The sequence below is a fragment of the Fringilla coelebs genome, assembly GCF_963513975.1.
Source record: "Fringilla coelebs genome assembly, chromosome: 1".
Classification (NCBI taxonomy): domain Eukaryota; kingdom Metazoa; phylum Chordata; class Aves; order Passeriformes; family Fringillidae; genus Fringilla; species Fringilla coelebs.
Genome location: NC_140028.1, coordinates 120,148,035 through 120,157,496, shown reverse-complemented (window position 1 = coordinate 120,157,496; position 9,462 = coordinate 120,148,035). Strand labels below are relative to the sequence as shown.

The following is a 9,462-nucleotide window of genomic DNA, read 5'->3' as shown; positions in this document are numbered from 1 at the left end:
AAAAACAGACCACATGGATTCATGATGAGGTAATAGTCAGAGGCTGCTGCTGGTGCTGAGCTACTGCTGCAACTCACACATGTAGTCTCAACTCACAAAGCCCAGGCTGACAACTGCAAAGAAGCAACAAAAGTCCAGCACCACTCACACCCTACAGCAGGTTTCTTTGGCTGTAAATGACATTGCAGGTGTTTCTCAGACAAACAAGAAGCTGTTGCAAATATACTAGTGCATACAGTGTAATTCATACTGTAAGTTCAAACATTACACAGACGTGACTGCTTATTCCATGTACATTTTAGACTGAGTCTGAAAAAAGTAGTAGCTTTTCTTCACTGTAATAACTTCAAAACAATGGATACACCCTTCTGAAAGGAACAGAATATGTGGGAAACAGGGAGGGCAAAACCAGTCTGATGTGGCTGTGCCAGGCAGCAGGAGGCATCTGATGCATCTGACTTACTACTATTAAAAGAACTAAGCAAAACATCCTAAAATAAAAGAGGTGATTTTGAACAACTGATAGTTTTGCTTGCCCATCTCCTTTACTGCACAAAAGATTTCAACCACATGTACTTGTAAAATTTATTTGCAACAATGAGGTTTTGATACAACTAAAAGTGACAGCCTCAGCCACTGACATGTTAAATGCTGGAGGTACAGGTTGCCTATGGGAATCTTATCACCACATGACAGTAGTCTCAGTCTAAGTATGCAGGTCTGCCTAAAATAATAAAGCCTTGTTGAAGAGTTCACTAAATTAGCATTTGGAGGTTATATGCTTATGCCAGGGCTGAGGTAAGAGACTCAGTTACACTGAGGTAACGTATTTTTAAATCAACTTAACATGTTAATACTAGGAATACTTAACATGTTAATACTAGGAATTGTACCAGTGTATTTATTCTGGCAAAAAAATACCACTCTAAATGGCTCCTGCACCAGCACAAACCCTGCAAACCAGGCTATGCAGCCAAGGCAGGGGCAATGGCAGGAGGAGTCACCACGGGAGCAGGCTCCCATCGCTCCTCGGCCTGGTGACATCCATCCACAGGCAGCACCTACGAGCCCTGGGAAAGCAAGGTGACAGCTTTTAGCTTAAACATCTCTTCTTTCCTGCCAAATGAGACTGTATGATGTGGCATTTACATGAACCAACAGCAAACTCATTGAAACTCAGCAGGTGCACAGCAACTTGTTCAGCTGCCGCATCTTCAGCAGAGGTGTAAGCCCTGAGACTGTCAAAGTACCAATGGGAGAGGCTTGTTCTGGGTGTGACCAGGATGTTAGGATGTCTTTGGATGTTAGGAAAAGGGGTTCATTCCCCAGTACCCTAACCACTGTCAGTAATGCCAGACCCTCTAAACCTTCTAGTTTCCAAGCCTGCTTCTCCTAATTGCATCTCTGCTGTTCTAGATCTTCTAACTCCATTGGTAGCCACGTGGCGGCAGCTTGTCTTAAAATATTCACCAATAACTTGACCGCTCCCATCCGTGCTCATCTCAGACAAAAACCATCAATCCAAATACCTTTCAAAATTACTAATTCCTCCCAGCCTCTTTATTGTCACACCTGGTTCCCATTGCTGGTACTCCAACTTCCTTCTGCCTAAAGGGAACAAAAAGTTACCTTATCAAGCCATTGCACTGACACTGTCTAAAAGTCAACTGCAGAAGTCTCACTCACCTCACCAGGTGAGACCCACCTGCCCCTCAGGTTTGGGGTCCCATCAGCAGAAGAAGAAAGTTTCCAAGCATTCAGGAGCGTGGTGAGAACTGTGGGGTAATTTACCAAAGGAAAGAGACGCTCATTTGGAAATACACACATGCAACCTGCTTAAAGCAGGGCTCCATCTAAAGTTTATGAAGAATGGCTAATTTTTAAAGTTTTATTTTATGTTTTCCAGATGTGGAATTAATGGCACATGACAGTTCATCAGTGGTTTCTTCTTGTCAAAAGAAAAACCAGAAAGGTCTGTACCAACTGAGAGTATTTGGACTGAAAATATCACAAGCCTCTCCTAATTCTTTTTATGAATGTATCAGGACAACAGTGGGCAGTACATAGTAACCCACATAGGCATTGCCTTTCAAATGACATGCACATTTTCTGTGCTAACCAAATGGCAACTCATGGCCAAGCCTCTGGAAACTTAAGGAAAAAGCTGCTATTTTATAGCCAGTCTGACCCAGACATCTCTCTCTTGAGGTGCAGAATTGCCATTGGCTGCTGCTCTGGACCCTGGGGGCACAGGTGTTTTCGGAGGACCAATTAATTCCTGGGCAATCTGAGCTGTCTGAAGGAGATGTTTGTGTCTGCCTTGACTACAAACATCTCAGTACGCTGTATAAGCAGGGAAAATAGGGCAGCCAGCTGCTTGGCTTTTGTGCCTTGCATCCCATTAGAAAGGGACACAAATAGAAAGGGAAGATGGAAAAGATGGGGAAAACCCACTTAGCTGGAGTCCCCTTCAAGAACAAGATTGTTCTGGTCTCATATTCTGCAAGAAGCCAGCACACAACCAAAAAAGAAACTGCAAATTGAAAACCAGTGTATGATGCTCTTCCAGTCAACCACTGCTTTACAGTATTATGACCTTCTCTGAAACAGTCATAAATATCAAGGCAAATTTTAGGGCTGTATCTTTTGTTACTTCAGAATTTGCCCTGGATGTTGACTTTAGTTGGTCAGTCTGGTGTATTCATGCAAAATAAACAGCATCTCTATGCAATTTTATTTAACCTGACTTTGAGAAACAAAACCAAGCAGAAAAAAAAAATGCCTAGAAAGAAAGGGAGGAAACAAAAACAACCTTGTAAGAAGAAAATTTAGGGGAGAAAAGGGAAAAAAAAGTACTCCTTTGCTTCTATCAAACATGTAAAGGAGGAGTCCCTTTAAAAATATTCATGTTTCTTTCCTCGTTTATTTTTTTCTTGCAGAGTATCATGCAAGTCCAGCAGGTTGACTAGACAACGCTATGCAAAAACAAGTGTGTGGCAACGAACCATAGCTCTTTCTGATGGTTTTCAGTTTTTAATAAGGCTCTTGGCTTCAGCTCAAGTTGAAAAGATGGCAAAGGAATTTCACTAATAATCCTTTTCTTGTCAGTTGATAATTTTCTTCTTCTTCACACTAAAATCATCAAGGCCTTCCATTTGACCTTGTCTTCAGATCAGATATAGTATGGAAAACTGGAATTATTGGAAAAAAAAAAAAGGAAAAAAAACCCCAAAACAAAATAAGCAGTCTTTTTTCATATTACATGCAAATCCAAATAATCCTCTCCCTCCCACAGTCTGACCCAATTTTGCTTGGGCAGACTTTGTGCTTGTAAGCCTGGCACTTTTGAGACAGCAATTTAGCAGATACTACTGAATGTGAGAGCACAGCACTTGCAAAACCAAGCCTAAAGCTACTGCACTCATTGCATGAAATTATCCAGGGTCCTGGCAACTTGCTTGTTCTAACCAAAAGTCCTCCCTTAGCCATGGTCACCTAAATGGATAAGCTAAAGTCAAGAGTTTCATTCCTTCAGCAGCTTTAGATAAGAGAACATTTGCCCAAGCTACATGAGGGAACAGCCTATTTGCAGGTGGGAGTATTTAAATATGTTCATCTGCTTATTGCCATACATACCTGGAAAATGGACACAAATCAGTAGCAAGACATTGGAAAATGTCTTGCTTCCATGCTTTATTGCATATAAGCTACAGAGAAATCCCTCCTTGCAAACATCAAACACAACACCATAGTTGAGGGACAATTGTTGTTTTCCACCTCAGAACACAAACCAGTAAGGGGAAACATTCACAGAGCTCCTTCTTTTGTTCATCTCACTTTTTTTTTTTTTTAATCCTTACACCTTCCACAAGACAAAAACACTGAGCATCTTTATCAACCACTTTTCAGAACTGCAGTCATTGACACAACTCCTCTCATTTTTTATTAATGCTTTCTAAGAGTAATGCCTAAGAATCCCTCTGCAGCCTACAGCTGCATGATTTCTTCCTCTTCAGCCATGAAAAGGAAAATATGGGAAAGTCTTAAAAATAATGTTTTAATTTGTCTTCATAATATCCCACATTTCTTTGTTCTTTAACTCTATTTAGTTCAAAGCAGTGTATTTTGCAAATTTAAGAATCTTTCTTTCTATCTGGAATTTTTCCATTATACAATCAAGCAGTCAGGACCCAGTCCTGTAACATTCTCTGGATGCAGAAATGTATTCAACTTGAATGAAATAATTGAGGGATTTTAAACATGGGCTAACAAAACCAGCATTGTAATCACACTGTGACTTAGGCTAGGTCTATGTTAGCAAGCAGCAGGATTCCAACAGGAAAAGCTCTGCAGTGCAAACCAGCTTGTGTGAAGGATGGAACCTCCTCCCTCTGTGTGCTCTGGAAGATTTGTTTCAGGCTGGCTCCATCAGTGGTTGGAATGCAGCTTTATGTTTCAAGTGGAACATTTCTTACTGCGTCTTTTGGGGCTGTTCTACAAAATGAACCAAAGAACAGGCAGGGAGTGCAACCTGAGATTAGCTTAAAAAATACATACCTCACCTAAAACAAAATGTCAGTATAGATGAATGCACACTTAAGTTTACCCTTATGAATAAATGGGTGGTCATATCGGTGGCAGATTTAATCTGAAATAAATCAAACTGCTGGAAGGATAGCAGAATAAAATATTTTTCCTGTAGAAATTTTAAGAAAGACCTGTTGTGGAATAAAGTTTCCTTTTCTATTTGTCGTTGAAACAGGGAAAAAAAACCTTACATAGATTGGATAGCTCCCTGAAGCTCAATTAGTTTCTCATAGCATTGAGAGACAAGTTCTTGGCATAGGGAAGGAAATCCCCTGAGACCAGCAGGTCAGCAATGCCAGCAGCAGGCCCCATCACCCATTCCAGCACTACAGCTGCACCCTGAGAAACACTTGGGCATCATGTCAGGACACAATGCCACTGGCAGAAGAAAACTGGACCATAACGCCATGAGGACTTCACAGAAAATGCACGGGAATTTCCTTGATGCAAATTTTCATCTGTCAACAGAACTAAATTGGCAACACCAGTTTTCTATAACTCCCTCTTGCCCTGATTTCTATCCCTTTCCTCAGGAAATCAATCTCGTTTTTCCAGTCCTTTAATGTTTTCTCCTTCATATTTCCTGTTTCTTTTCCCTAGGATATTATACTTTTTATTTATTTATTTATAATCTTGAAGTTTGGCTCTTCTGAATCTTCCACCAGACAGTTTATATAGATCAAGGTAAACTGAGAGCCTGTTTTGCTGGCAAAAGTAAGGAGGAAGAGCAGTTGCAGTATGCAGCCCTCATCATCCATGAATAAATGGAGGAAAACATAAAATAAGAAACATCATGAAGGTGGCTTAGATTAGGAACATGTCCATGCTAAAAGCTGGGTACATTGACCAAACTAGGTTATGGAAAGAGAAGCCCATCCCGTGAGGAAATCCCACAAGAAGGGCTTGAATAGATCTTCCACTTCAGAACCAGAAAATGTGAATATTATGATGATTGGCATCTGGTCCTCCTGATGCAAGCTTTCCTATAAAAATAGGAAGGAAGAAAAATTTTGTAGGGGCATCATTCACATCTTCAATCTGCTGCTTGTCACAGTCATCTTAGTAAGGTCTTTCATTTTCCATTCTTTCTTGGAATATATCTGCACACCATAGCCTTATGAAAGGTGATTATTCAGAACAGCACTGAAGTGGGACAGAACAAAAAAAAGTATGGAAAATGAATGAAGGATTGAAAATCTACAAATAAGCAGTTTGGAAGTTGGAATAGGCCTTCTCCAAAGAAAAAAACTATTCCCTGTCATAATTGATCTTTATTCCATTAAGAACACTTGCCTGTATAGCCCCTTTTTGCTAAATTTAACTATATCTAATTATATTTTTTTTTTTGGAGGCAAAATTTTGTGGCTGACAGGTAGCACTATTTCACACTTATGCACAGATAACCAAGGTTTGTAAATCTCACCGATATTAATTTTTGAATGCTAGAACATAAGAAAAAAATAGATTTCTGAAAAAAAGTTAATACTGGCAATTGCACAGAGAGCTATTTAATTATGTTAGTGTCATTCTTTCCTTTCATTTCAGCCTTTTCCTGTTCTGGCTGAATCCTTTCTTGGACAGGGTGGTTGCTCAGAGCAACATCTGACAGCAATGGCAAAAAAGGTGATGTTCAGCCTTTAGGTGCTTTCACCATCCTACCACAGAATTTGCCACTACAGGACAAGTGACAATTGGAGCCCTGTCTACACCCACACGAGGGGGAAAAGACTGATGCAGACACTTCATGTAACATCCCTGTAATTCTCTGTTCCACTAGTTGTTCATCTCAATCTCTACCTGTCTCTGCAGCGTTTTGCTTAAGAGATCTTATTGGATAAAAGTTCAGGAGTACTCAGGACAAGTTAATAATCATTTTCTTTGAGAATTTTTATCCCAGAACTTGCTTCATATTTTCATGTATTAAGGGAAAAATTAGTCCACAGTTTACAGAAAAAAAAAAGCTAAGAAAAGAAAATATTATAGCCTTTTCAGTATTTAGAAATTAAGTAAATACATATAATGGTACTAAAATTAGTTCTCTTTTTCAGAATAGGAGAAGTTGCTCAGATCCTCTGAGGATTCTTATCAGCACTGAGATAAGTAATCATTCAAGCTCTTCACAAGTAGAAACCCTTAACCCTTCTTATTGCAACAGAAAATTAACTCTTTTCCTTCCACTCTCACCAGTGGATATTTTGCAAGGTGCTTTCATTTATCACTCTTAAACAAATTTCAGCACAAAAGAAAAGCCTCAACAGCAAGAAACAAGCACTGTCACAGATAAATTATTTCCCCCAGCTGGCCAAGCTCTTTTTCAGAAGACATTTCAAAACCCAGGGATCCGAGGTTTAAGAGTTGTGGCATAAACACTATTACAAAGAAAATCTCCAAGTGATGGCACGCACATTAATCACGTATTTCAAATTGTTCTTGGAATTTTAACACCTAGCCAGTGAGGAAATAAAATTACTAGAAGATTGATTTTCTGAGAAACCAAGCAAAGCCGAAAAGAAACCTTCAGGAGATTTTTTTTTCACCTTTTGAAAACTAGTTAATTTGATTTGTCAATCACAGAGCAACAGAATCATTTAGGTTGGAAAATACCACCAAGATAATCAAATTCAACCTTTGACCCATCACCACCTTGTCAACTAGACCATAGCATTAACTCCTGTGTCCAGTCATCTCTTGTAAAACTCCAGGGATAATTTCAATTTCTTTATTTTCTTCCCCCTTCTTAACTAAAAGGCTTCTAAAAAAACTCTTGGACTTTTCCGTCGGAGCAAGATGCGTACTTAGGATGCAATCTCATAAAGCACATGGGGTGCGTACAACTGAGGTGTTACAAGTCGTAAACACCAAAGAGCCAAACTCAATCAAGGTGACTCGATCACGGGACGCAGATCCCATCGGGACGCAGATCCCATCAGTACGCAGATCCCATCAGGACGCAGACCCCATCAGGATGCAGATCCCATCAGGATGCAGGTCACAGGACACCTCCATGCCCGCTCAGCTCCACAGACGCGCCCCAGGGCTCAGCCTGCTCCCCTCCCCGGCGGCTGGGGCTGTCAGACCCGCTGTTCGAGGAAAGCCTCTCCGCACCTCCGGCTCTCCGGGGCCCGGGCGGGGCGGGGAGCGCGGCCCCGCCTGCTGTCGGTGACGCGCCGGCTTCTCCCGGCTCCGGGCGGCGGCGGCGGCGGCGGCGGGTGAGCCGTGCGGGGTCGGGATGGGGATGGGGATCGGGATGGGGATGAGGATCGGGGTCGGGATGGGGATGGGGATCGCGGTCGGGATCGGGGGCTGCCAGACCTCCGGACAGCCGGGAGCCGGCGGGGCTGGCCGGGCGGGTGGTTGGGCTCGGGCTGCGGCCGTGCCGCGGGCTGCGGGTGCCGGAGGGCGCTGCCGCGCTCGGTGGCACCGGCCGCGCTTCGGGGGCGGCTCGGCCAGCCCCGGCCCAGCGGGCAGCCCTGTGGGCCGGCTGCCCCGGCGGCGGCGCTCGGATCCTCCCGGCCCTTCGGAGTGTGTTTTCCTCCTGTCTCTGACAGAGGGCTCCGCCGCCGTTTACGGCGCGGTAAATGACTGCCCTTGGCAATGATTAACGCCGGGCGGCGAGAAGATTTGGTTTAAGCAACTACTAATCTTGTTTTGGTCCGCTCCTCTTTGTTTTGCTGTAGCGAATCCGTCGCCTTTGGCAACTGTGACCTAAAGATCATAGGGATGTGCGAACGCTCGGTGTGTATATAAACACACATATTGTTATTGTTGTGTATTTACATTATATAACATGCAATATACATATACAAATACATAATATATATCAGAGCGCGGCTTTTTATTAAATGCAGTACATTCGATGTACTGTTCTGTTAGTCAGAAGACTGCCTTATGTTATCTTTAAATTCTGTGTTATCTGCGTTAAGCAGCATGAGAAGTTTTTAGGTACATATGAGGACAGCCTATGAAAACACAGTATGCAATTAAAACTAACTAATTTAATAAAGCAAAGGAAGTTCCAGTGACTGAGGGTTGCTGGGTTTGCCTTGGGTCATGTTCTGGAGTTGGGCACGAAGGCACGGGGGCAGCTGCCAGTGCTTTTCCCTGAGGTGCCCGTGTTTGCTGCTCATCTCTCACTTGCTGGGGTCACACCTCTAGAGACACAGTCGCCATCAGATCAGGACAAGATCAGGACAACTGGCTGCGTGTTCTCATGGCCCTTCAAGAATTCTAAGTAAATACTGCCTAATTCTGCTAGCAGTGTCCAGGGAGTAGAGGCAGGCAGAAATGTGGAGCTAAGCTCTTGAGGATCAGGGTCTGGCCCGCTCGGGAGTGTTTGAGACACCCACCCAGTATGTGCCCACATCACCCGTGACCCCGGGGAAAATAAGCAGGAGTTTTCATTGCCCATTCTGCTTCTCACATTGACAGAAATAGCTCAAGTGAAGGGAGAGGTTTTCCTATTTTGCTAGGGACAACTGAAACTGAAAGTAATGCAAGGCAGGGCTTTCCTGAATGACACAATACCGGACTTTCTTTAGAAAAGTGGAAATACTAATGTTTTCTTTGTGTAGAAGATGCAAATAATAATCATGCCTGACTCAGCCTAGGGTGTTATTTATGATGCTTGACTTGAAATCCAGAAACCTCTTGTTTATAATGCATATTTTGTGTTGAATCTAAGGAGTATTTGCCTTTTAATGAATTTAAAGACCTTCCATTGGTATACTATGGTTGTATTCATAGAAATACTTGTATTCATAGAAATACTTGTATTTGCCTTTTTATGAATTTAAAGATCTTCCATTGGTATACTATGGTTGTATTCATAGAAATACTTGTACCTTTATTATAGATGATGATGATTATTATTATTTT

At 42.3% G+C, this 9,462-nt stretch overlaps 1 protein-coding gene across 3 annotated transcripts in view; it reads left to right on the top strand.

Moving 5' to 3' along the window:
* The first annotated feature begins 3,109 nt into the window (after positions 1–3,109).
* The window catches only part of SNX10 (sorting nexin 10), a 40,738-nt gene continuing 34,385 nt past the window's right edge, over positions 3,110–9,462 (top strand). Inside the window, exon 1 of one of the 3 annotated variants that reach the window (XM_084201033.1) lies at positions 3,110–7,796. The gene's annotated coding sequence lies outside the window, so the exon portion shown is untranslated. Of the gene's footprint in view, positions 7,797–8,291; positions 8,323–9,462 lie in introns of those variants that run through there. The other 2 variants (XM_084201030.1, XM_084201031.1) reach the window with 2 other exon arrangements.